This window comes from Cupressus sempervirens, chromosome 7, assembly GCF_028749045.1.
Source record: "Cupressus sempervirens isolate cs-2001-9-10 chromosome 7, ASM2874904v1, whole genome shotgun sequence".
NCBI classification, from domain to species: domain Eukaryota; kingdom Viridiplantae; phylum Streptophyta; class Pinopsida; order Cupressales; family Cupressaceae; genus Cupressus; species Cupressus sempervirens.
Window position 1 is genome coordinate 712,086,172 of NC_143124.1, and position 12,485 is coordinate 712,098,656.

A 12,485-nucleotide genomic window follows, 5' to 3' on the forward strand; every position below is an offset into this window, starting at 1 on the left:
TGGGGGTTTGGAAGGCAGCCATGCTAGATTTTATTCAAAAGAAGGCAACTAATGCATGCAAAAGATTGAACAATACAGAGGTATTTTAAGACGTAGGCAGATTCAAAAGTTTAAACAATCACATAAAAAGTGTCTTGCAATAATTTTATCACGTGAATGGAATCTCAAGTGGGATTGACCAGACAACCATGGAATAAACATGATAGAAAAAGAAGGTACTCAGGAGGATCCAAAGGCAGATTTAAACGAGGGAGAGCTTTAAGTCATTTGTGCATCAAGAAGGAACATACAAAATGAATAAAGTGGACAACACCAAAGAGAAACTAGATAGCAAAGTCTTCTACAACCAAACTTCAACTAGATAGAAACTAGAGAGCCAATGTGGTCGTTGGAACTATATGTGAATAATTGAAGAATGAAGGTATTTTAATTACGTCCATGAGACCAACCAACCTATGGGACCATTTTCATGTTCTTTTCTATGTCAACCCCCCTGCTATGAATTTGTTTCAAGAAACCCATTGTTTTGTGTAGTCTTGTCTCCTAAAAAAGCTGATGTAATTGACCCCCCTTCAAATCGTTCTCGAATTGTTCTTGAATATCTTTGTAGGCAACACACTCAAAGATAAAGTGTCATTCCATTTTGACACACCCTTTACTACAATAGATGCATTTTCTTTCTTCCCAACCTTCCTTGGGTACTGTCCACCTACTTGTCCCACACCGTAGATAGTGAGATCTCATTCTTAACTGCTCCACCAGTAGCCTATTTTTACCTTTCATGTCTACTCGCAGGTAATTTTTAATCTCATGGCACCACGTGGGGTTGAACTCTTTCACATAGTGGGCCTTTTACTTCCCCATTTGTTTTGTCCACATGTCAACTTTAAGTTATTCCAACACAAGTCTTTTTATCTCTTCATTACTATTGGGGCAATCTAGTATATCAATGTCCCACTTAATTAGCCAATTTTCATTATGCTTCATCCACGTTTTCTTTCTTCAAACTAGCCTCTCTTCAACCACAAACTTGGGCCAATGTTGTGTGTCCATATTTTCCACCTTATTTAAATAGCTTAATGGACGAATAACTGTGGAAGCTTCCATGGGAACATCCATGCTTTAGCCAAGAGGATCTCGTATTGTATTATTGATTTGATTTTAAAATTAGTAGCGATGAGGTTCTTTTGTATTCTTTCTATTTGCTTTCATTTGTGGCTAGATAAGCTGCAACTTTTTGTTGTTTCTTTCTTAAAGAGAAGACCATAACTTTAGTCTTGTTAGTGTTCACCTGCATCCCAATGTTGTGACAAAAGCTCTCCAAAGTTTTTAAGTGTTCTCTTAGGTCCTTGGCTGTTTGTGCAATTCAAATGAGATCATCTCCATATAGAAGCAATTTCACCATGTATTTAGCAAGTTGGACTTCTCCCCCCCCCCCACAAATGTTTTATTTAACAGTTCTTCTAACTTATCAATATATAAGTTGAAAAGGGTGTATGAGAGAGGGCGGTCCTGCTTAACTCTAATATTGCTACCAAAATATTCTAACATGCCATCTTTTGTTCTGATTCTACCTCTGGCATGCTCATAGAGCCTATGAATGGTTGCGCTAAGCTCATTTGGAACTTGAAGTTCCTCCATTCGTTTCCAAAGTTTGTCTCTAGGGTCAATGTCAAAAATATTTTTGAAATCCATGAAATAGCAAAAAGCCTCTTTGCCTTGGGTATCCAAAACCTTCTTAATATGATGTCTAAGTGTGATGCAATGGTTAAGTGTATAATATTTTGGTCTAAACCCAACTTGCTTTTTTGCTCTTTTTTCTTCTTTCTCAACCCAACTATTGATTAGACACTCTATTATGCCCCCAAATAATTTTCCAAAGAGTGGATTAACCATAATCGTGTGGTAGTTTGATGGATTGTTGATATCTCCACTCTTGTGGAGAGGTATGACCATGCTGGTAGTCCAACCTATCAGAAAGTTGTTTTGGTTAACGTTGTCAAAAATATTTAGGATGTGGGGAGCAAGAAGTTTAATGCCCCACTTAAAAATTTCAGCTTGCAACCCATCGATATCCTTTTCTTTATTACTTGCTAGATTCTTTATTCCTGCTTAATATCCTCTACCGAGAATAGTTCAATAGAGGTTCTAATTCTAGAAGGTGTACTTCTATCTTGAGTTCGCTCATAAGGGAGTTTTGCATACTCTATCCACTATCTGTCCATAATTTTGTTTCCAATTTGCTACTTCTTTTGTTGTAGTTCTCTCCAAAACCTCTTAGGGTTGTGTTTCCCCAAAGAGATTAGCTCTTTTCTTCTTGAGGTGATGTATTTGTCCTTTTTAACTTTTATCATCTTCTCATATGATATTTTACTTTGCTTGTTCAATTCATCCTTTTTGAATGCTTTTTTGTTGCCTTGCACTCTTTGTCATACCAAGGGTTGGATGGGAAAGTGTTGCTGCCCCTCTTTTTAGATCAAGATCTTTTACATGCCTCTAGGGCCTTATGGATTATAGGGATAAGCTGACTGCTGCAAATATGTTCCTTATTTGCTTGTGAAATTTGAAGATGGTGCTCTAAGGAAGTCAAAAATAACTCTTGATTTTCTTGATTCGAGTTGATTTTCCCTTGAGAATTACTATTCTTGTGCAAGATTCTATTGTCCATTAATTGCGATCTATGATTTTGATTGTCCATTTTCAGTAAAAGCTACATGTGATCAAACTCTAGCTCAATAGGACATGCCCCAATAGATAAATCCAACAGTCTAGATGTAGAAGCTTGGGACTAAAGAACATATTCCACCACATTGTGACCATTGTAGGTCTTACACATGATACCTCTTGAACTCGACCATTTTGCCATATTGTTACACATGATTAACCCATGCAAGCTGCAAACTCCTAGTAGTTCAGCCCCAAAGTGAGACACATTTCCTTGCCCATCTTGTGAGATTGTTTCCCAAACATGATCCTCATTTTCCTCTAACCAAATAGGATCATCCTTTACTCCTTCCTTGTTGTCCAATTGGGATGGCTTGATTATTTGTTGTTTTCTCATTAAAATCACCCATTAGAACTATTTATCCTAAAGGAGTCAGATTATTACACCTATTTCCACTAGTTTGAGCCAAACGAATTGTTTGTTTGGGTATTCTTTCTCTACTTTTATGGTGCCTTCCCACTCTTTTCTGATTAACACTGCAATCCCCCCATGACCATTACCTATTTCTGATCCATTATTCCATACTGAGGCTTTCGTAGCCTTCAAAATCTGGCACCTTGTAGCCCTCCTATTCATGTATCTTTGTGAGAATAATGACATCTTTCCCTTATGCTATGGGCCCCAAACTCGCTCCTCTCCTCCATGGAAAACCCTTACTATTCTAGCTCACCACATGTAGAATCTCCCTTCGCCCCCTCCACAACATCCCTATTTAATGGAAGTAGATCTATTATTGATTTGAGCTTTACCATTTTTTAACCCAACCCAAAGTCCTTTTTCTCTCGCAACCTTTACCTTCTCCTATTCTTTCCTCTGTTCTTGTTGTTGTGCAAATGTGAGATCCTCTTCAAAATAAAATTGTGTGCCTTTCAACGTTGCCGTCATCTTTAAAATTGTGTTTTTATCTTCACAATCCTTTAGTGTGACCCTTATGTGCCTAGATATGTTATTATTTGGTTTCCTTCCTATCTTGACCACCTGCTGAATGTTGCCTAACCGCCTTATTTGATCCCTCAGAAAGTCTCTTACTAAGATGCACATTTTTTTTTTCTTTCTCAAAATCTTTCAATCCCTTGATTATGAAATTTGACACTTTGCTTTGTTTGTCTTTTCTTCCATTAATTGTTTCATGATATGTTTTCTATAATTTTAGTTTGTTCATTTGTGGGCTCCATTCACAACTTGTACCCAAGATTTGGCTGCCTCTATTTGCTCCCTTAAACTAGTTTCTCTCACTTTCATGTACCCATTGTTGATTATATTTCTTCCATTTATTTTGTGTTACCTGTATCCAATGATTTTGTAGTCTCCTTTGCTGACATGATTTTGCATGCCTCTTGTCTTAGAGCAACTCTTCTTGTCCTCTCTCCATAGTGTTATGTAGCTTTGCAAATTCCTTTGTCAACATCTTGTTTTCCACTTCTAAAGTCATGTTAGCTTCTATGATTTCGTTCATCCATAAATCTTTGATTTGGTCCTTTGTTTCTATATTGTTTACCTGTTCTTTCAACAACATGGGTTCAATCACATACAACTCAGAGGACCAAAGAAGTGCTATACATGTGTTGATGGTTGCAGTATCCATCCTCCCTTTCCACATTCTCCTCAATAGTTATGTTAGTTTTAGTTTGTTTTGTTTTATTGTCTTCCTTGAATGAGAAGACCTCTTTTGCCTGTTTCTCCCTTTCACCCTGTTCCTATTGTCCATCTTAAACTTGAGTTACTTGTGAGGTAACATTATAGTTAATTTAAACAATCTTTGGAAGGATCATGAGCAATTACTTTCTTAGTTGCCTCACCTTGCATATTTGCCTATGCTTAAGGATCCCCTTGTCTTGTTTTGCATTGACAAAAGTTAACCTTTCTTTAATCATCATTCCATTCCTTTATTGAAGTCCACCCACTCCAAACTCGGGTTCCAAGACTTGATTATGCTCCCTATTTGTGCACTAGGGCCACTATCTAGAAGTCCATTTGTGATATGTAGTGTATGACTTCTAGACTTTGTTTTCCCTTCATGAATTGACCACCCGAGCCTAGCCTCCAGACCATACATATCAACACTAGTAATAATTGGTCCAAAGTTTCTCAAATACGTAGTGCTTGCAAGCACTTTTGTATTTCCTATTGTAGAGTTTTTGGTGTTTACAATGATTTTTAATCTGTTTGTAGCTAGAGGGTTTGGTAGGTCTGTCTCTACCATCCTCAAATCATGCCAAGAAAAGATATGCTAGGAGAAAAGATAAAGAGTGCCAAAGAGATAAGAAGAGTGCCAACTTGACTCTGCTTGTCGTGAACTATCAACACCACTGATGCCTTCTGCTAAAGCATGCCTTGTAAAGTTTGAAAAAAGTTAGAAAGGATCATTTGGTCCGGCAAGTTACTACTCTAACCTTGCTAATCTCTGTATCCTTTTCCAAATCCTGCGCTTTCTCTGTCAAACTTCGAACTTGTGATAATAAAAAGAGGACATCAAGAGGCTTAAGGTCATATAAGAAAGGAATTGGGAGGAAGTGCACAAGGTGTATGAGCGATAGATTACACAAGAAAAAAGAAATCGAAAATAAGATTCTAGGGGAATAAATCTCAAGCATTTAGGCCAATTTTGGAGATAGGACAACAAGAACTAGCAAACATAAAATGGGAATTGGAGCAATGTCTTAGAGCATTTGAAAGTAAGGGGCTGGAATTAATGAAAGAGGACACAACATAAATGAAAGAAATTTATGCTGATGTGGAATTTAAAGAGTCTCAACTAAGGGCATTTATAGAAGAAGCCAAATCTTTGAACCAAGTTGTTAATGATTCAACAAACAAATAAAAGGAAATGATTGGACAACAAATAAAAGAAGAATGACAATCGTAACAAAGTGACAAATATAATAATCAAAGGAGTGAAAGATTTAAGAGAAAAAGAGAGAAAAGGAGTGAAAGATTTAAGAGAAAAAGAGAGAATTGACAATTTGACGAGGGAATTTCTTAGATCAGTTGAAGTGGATATGGGGTATTCAACAAGAAAATAGGATAGGTAAACATATAGATGGAGGGAGAGATAGGCACATACGAGCAACTTTGAAAAATGTAGAGGATAAGAATATAATCCTTAGAAATAAAACATTACTTAGAGGCACACATTCCCATCTAGATGAAGACCTAACTTTTTCCTTGCAAGAAGAACAAAGGAAGGAGTGGAAAAAGGTAAAAGAACAAGAAATGAGGGGAAATGGTTTGGTTGAAGAATGGAAAAACCCAAATTAGTGAGTGTTTCTCAAAGGGGAAATATGAATTAAGGGTCCCACATGACTGCTTAAATGTTTTTCAAGTAGGTAAAAATAGGTTTTGAAGGGGCACTAAAACACTGTAAAATCATCTAATTATATTATCTTATTTACTAAGAACCTAGGCATATTTCCCTTATAAACTATTTCATGGTATATAACTAGTAAACCTATATAAGATTTGTAAGTATTCCTAGGGTATCCCCTAGGAATACTACTAACTGGTGATTAATAGGCCTAACATATGCAGTAGGGTAATCATAAGTGCCCATATTATAACTTATATAATATGGGAATACCCTAGGAACATCCATCTATTTTATAAATGCACTCTCTTCGCATGTTACTTATCTTTTCATATTTCCAACCATGTGTTACATATTAACATAAAACCCTAGTAATATGACACATCCATATTTATAATATGGAAACTTATATTTACCCTAAGGTATCATATTTATTCAAGGGTTAGAATAGTCCACCTAACCCTTAGAATAACCCTTTAGTCCTAATTAGTTTTTGATTAAGGAAAATAGGTTTTGAAGGGTGCTTGAAACCTTTTACACATCAAAATATTTTCAATGGAGCCCAAACAAAAGATACAACAAACCAGAGGTGAAACAAGTCACCAACCAAAATAATGTGACTTGGGTGGCCTCATAGATAACACAATACACTTCTGCCACCAAATTACAACTCAATAAAACCATTTAGGACCCTTTAGTCCCAAAAGAGTGAGATATAAGAAGTCAACCAAAGGACTATTCGAATCATTTGTACTTTTTTCTTTAACCTTTGTCCAACCTTCCTCCACCAAAGAAGCCTTCTCCCAAACCAAAGAATCGACATCAGACCCAATCAGAGAAACAGGAAAAACCATACCAGAAAAATTGCCCATAGGATCCCGATCCTCAGAGGGAGGGGCAACCATGACATCCACATTCAACAATGGACCAGAAGCTTGGTCAGATGGGGAAGAGCTATAGGCACTAGAAGCAACCACAAATGCGGGGGAAACCAAAGGAGTAGAGTCAAGGACATAGTAATGTTGAACCAAAGCCCCAACCCACCAAGAAGGTCTTTTCTTTGATTTCCTCAACTCCATAGGGTAGTGCGTTGCAACATGTCTAATTTCGAAGCAGATGCTACAACGGAAAGGAATTCCTTCATAGTCTATAGTCTGAGTCCAGAAACCATTAGGAACCTCTAGTTTGATCTTCTCAGGGAGGCCCTTCGAAATATCAACCACCATGAGAATGCAAGTGTAAGTAGTATGAAGAATATTTGAAGATTTAGAATCCACCATTTGGAAGTCTCCAATGGCATCTCCCTAGCAGTTCTAATTAGTTACATCTATGAAGAAGGTTATATTATCTTATTTACTAAGAACCTAGCAGTAATGTGTAGTGTTGAATCATATTTTCAACATGTCTTTCACACACACGAACACGCACACGCACACGCACACGCACATGCACACGAACACGCGCACACACACACACACACACACGCACACACACACATAGGGGTTCACTGGGCTCATCATAAATATTATTTGAATGTAATATATTAAATAATTTGAATTATTTAATAACAACACTATTTTTAAAATAATAATATTGAATTGTATAATTAATTTAATTTATAGTATATTTATTTTATAGATTAAGGTAGAAACAGGTTTTGAAGGGACCCAAAACCCTTTAACAAAAGAAAAAGATCAACATTAAGAGCCAACCAACTTTTACAAGGACCTAAAACCTAGAGTAAAGAAAAAATATAAAAAACCAGGTTTTACAAGGACCTGAAACCACAAGTTTAAACCAAACACAGCCAAGTTTTAGAAGGACCTAGAACCTAAAGTTTTAAAATAGAAAGCTGAAAAAATAAAAAACAGAACCAACTACACCACTCGAACTAGCAACCAACACACCAATGACCACAACCAACACTTGCACTAGTTCCTTGATGCTCTTCTCCATCTCCTTTCTAGCTTTAGCAGCAACCTGGATGATATCAATCATGGTAGAAACAAGAACCTCAGGAGCATCATCAATCTTTTTTCTTATACTCTGCCTCGTTCTCTTGCTAGGTCATTCTCTTGATAGGCAACAATAGAATGTCAATAGCAGGAGTTTAAATACTATGAAGGGAGGAATATGAAAGGGATAGTAATCAGATAACATAATATAGGCAATCATAGTCATTCATTTTATACACAAGACTCAACCTTTCATACACATCTCGAATAAGAAGAACTGGCAGTCTATACAAAGCAGTCACAACACATAGATAAGCCCAGTCAACTTTTGACAAACACAAAATGAAATACCTGAAAGCTAGCAGAACAAAGAGAAATCAAAATGATAAGAGAAATACTCATGTCCACAATAGCTACAATCTGGAAAAGATAAGATAGTTTGAACCAGTTTGGAAACTATTTGAAGATCTTTACAACAATATGGGTAGATTATCGAACGCGCCCCCCTCCCCCCACTTCCTTTGCAAACAAGTTTATGATTATATTCAATAATGGCCTTCAAACCAAGTTATCAATTGTCCAAATCTTACGACATCGAATTGACAAGAAATAACTGATATCTCTTTCTATAAAATCTGATATTAAAATTGTCATTCATTCTATCACTAGTGCAGATCACTAAAGTGATAGTTACATCTGAAACACTTTCAGTGCATAGAGAACCTAAGTTATAATAGAAGCTTGTGACATTGAACTCTTCTTAGGATTAGTGGTCGATTCTGATATAGTCAGATCAAAATTAAATCTCATATTCAAATTGATATATCATAATTGAATAAGGATTTTGTTAATATACAAATTTGCAAATCACCCTCCATACATTCATTATGAAAAATTAGAGAATTATATACAACAAATCGATCAAGGAAACCTCTTGAACTTTAAGAATAATATCCAAATCCTAAGTGTTCTAAAATGGGGAAATTACAAAGAAATTCTATCTTTACACCCAAAATGATTTAGGAACACAAAATGAAACTTGTGGACTCTCTTAGTTCTACCATCAAGAATAAAATACTCAGGGATGCATGAAAGAACATTCCTCCAGATTACCTTTATCTGGCTCGTATCATAAAAATCACCATTCTTTTCCAACCTTTTCTCCTCCTCATCAGTTTTAGGAATTTTTTCAAAGGCCGCATTCAAGATACTAGTTTCCTTGCTAAATTTGATGCCCTCCATTTGAAGACCCACACTAGTACATTTGAGGTCATTTTTCGACCAAAAATTATGACCATCAATTAATAAGGTTTTGATTGGTCGGATTGTAGAAGGAAAAATTTCTTGTTTTTAAAAATCTAAGCCCGTGTTGGTCGAAATTTTGACCAACACGGGCTTAAATTTAACATGAAAAATTGTTTTCAATTTCATTGTTGAGCGCGGCAAGCTACAGAACCTTGGGTCGACCCATGCCAGTGCTACTTGCTTTCTCGCCGTTGGCTTCTCATCTGGAACACTGGACTCCATCTCTTGCATTCGGCTATGAATCTAGCACTTTCTGCACTTAAATTGGTATTTACCTCATACATTTTTTATGTTTTCATACGTTTGGTTGATTATTTCGTTTCTTCCAGTGGTTTGAGTTGTCTCAAGCTTAGGCGCTTACATTAAATATGGCATGCTCTTCTTTCATGAGGTTTATTGAAAACCTAAAGCCTTCCACCAGTAATGCCATTGGTGTAATGTCATTAGAGTGAATTACATTGCACATTTTACTATCACAAAATGCCATTTGCGTCCCCTATTCTTGTTAATATCGCACCATACTACCCATTTATAGAGGGCCAATTGAAGGAGACGCTTCACATTTTTCTTTCAACACATGAACCCCCTAAAGATTGCTCTGCAGATGTCAAATGCTTGCAGAACTGCATTGAACAGAACACCTTTTTTACAAGGCAAAAATGTCCTCCCATTTCCTCACTCACAGGAAATTTGCCTTTGGTGTGTATCCTAGTCATAGGTTGTTGAGTGTTCTACCTTGCCTAAATTTGGTCTTATTTTTGGTCTTCTTCCTCTTGGATCTAAGACACCTTTGGGGCATATCTTTGAAAGGGTTTTTGAAAGGTTAGTGATTTTTGTGTCAGAAATGTGTAGAAGGAAGTTCCCTTGGAGCTTATCTTTTGATGCCCTAATTTGGCCTTTCATGATCCTTGCCTTGGTGTTTGAAGTACTCCCCCCCCCAAGTGCATTGTCCAAAATTGTAGTTGAAAAGAGGCTTTCCCTTGAAACCCTCTTTAACATTGGGCCAATAACAGGCCGCACATTAGAAGTACCCTTGTTAGTTTTGGTTTGACACCCTTTATTCAAAACTAGACATTAGATCATTAGTTTCTAGGATCTCATTCTACCACTTACTCTTTTTCTCACAGTTGGTATTAAAGAAATGATTTTGCATACCCAAGCCCTTGTTATAATGTTCATCAAGTGATTATCTTTTGGGGGAATATTTTCCTCTTTAATCCTACTCCAACATCAATTACCTGAGAACATATTATGGATTTCAATATCAAAGCTTCAAGTTTCCTTAATCCTCGTTAAGTAACTTGTGAATGAGTAATTAGAAACCCCGAGGCTTGGACACAAGTAATAATTCAATTTGGGTTTTACTGAGATTGTGTTGGCTTTGTATACTAATAAAATATTATCTTGTAGGAAAAGATAGAGTTGAGAGCATAGCTTCCTCATCATCCACACTAGTGAAAACCCGACACAAGTATCATCAAACCCATGGGAAAGAAGAGAAAAATTGATCAAAGAGTTTGAAAAGGTAGTGCTAACAATGAAATATATGAAGGATGATGTGCTCCAAGTGTTGAAGATAGAGAACTTGGTTTGGTTTCTAATGGACATAGACATCAAAGAATGCAACTTAAGAGGAAATCAAGGAAGATGTACACAAAGGAAATGTTTCTCAATAGGAATACTATACCAACCTTCTTAGTCTAGGATAGTTTAGAAATGCTTCTTTCCTACATCCATTCACTATCCAAAAATCAGCAACACCTTGGACAATAATTACTCACCAGCTACATGATTTTGTTCCCTACTAGACAATACTATCATTGTTGCCTTTGATTCTATCAACACAACCATAGTCTTCTGGACTCCTAGAAGAAAGTACATGACTTTGAACAATAAGGTCTTTACCCTTAGGGAGTATCAATCCATGGAGCATGAATGCAAGCGATAAGTGAACACATAGTGGATAATCCTCCTCACCCACTATCTCTATGAAAAAAGTCATATTACCCATCCAAGGGATCATCATTATTTTATGTCGCATATTTATGGAATTAAATGTGAAAGAATATTCCCCAAGGATGTATTATCTAATCTCAATATTATTGAATCTACTACCTTTTTTGACTAGGCACAAATGATCTTTCAAAATATTGGTTGACAACTAAAAGAGTTGTAGCAGACTCACAATTTTTATATGACATCTTAAGTAGTTTGGATGATAGATTTGTGTTGACAATATGAAGTGTTGGAGACTAAAGACCACATGGGGGCTCCATTTTGAAATATGTTTTGCAATATTTTGCAAGGCTAATGGTACATTCCTATACAACACAATGATATGCCTACAAGGGGACCCCATATTTTAATTTTCCAAGAAGGAGAAAACCTCAATGAAGCCATGGGGGATGTGGTTCATAAAGAGTTGGTGACACACCTATATCCATGTGTATGGGTTCTAATGACATCCCTATCTACTACCTCAACATTATAGTGATCAAATCATCATGCTCGAGTTCTACAAGTAAATCCTGGATGTACATAATGTATTTTCCATAGAAAAGGTAAAAGTTGTGGGGTTCTCATTATCATGTAGAGGATACAAGTGCACTTTGGCAACTGCTAAAGATGCAAGTGCCAAAATGGAAATCCTTAAACTGAGAAAGTTCTATTTGTTGAGGCCCAATTTTGACACCAAGAGGTAAGTTAAACAAGACATTTACCACTAGCTATGGTGGTCACCTCCCTTGCCTTGAGGATTTATAAGCAAATTGTCAAGATGACTTTGATGCATTCTTATGGAGGCATTGCCAAATTAGAACAGAAAACATGAAGTTTTTTAGGTCAAGGACTTTCTCAAAGAAATACATCGACGACACATTGATCTTGAATTCACACTTCAATAAAAAGAAAATGGGAAGTATTCTTCTAGAGCCTTTTGATTGGAACACCCCAAATGTTTATGACATTAAAGTGATCAACAAGCCAATGATTGATAATAGCTCACTAGTACATTGGCCCCCATTTTCGACCAAAGGCCTATTTTCATTTTTTTTGAAAAAATGGGCCCGATAAGGTCAAAATTTTGACCATGGTTAAATTGGTCAAATTTTGACCTTCAAAACATATGTGATAATAAAAGGTCACGACAGTGTTAAATTTTTTTTTTCGCGTGCGCGGTGACTGCAGTGGGTGGGAG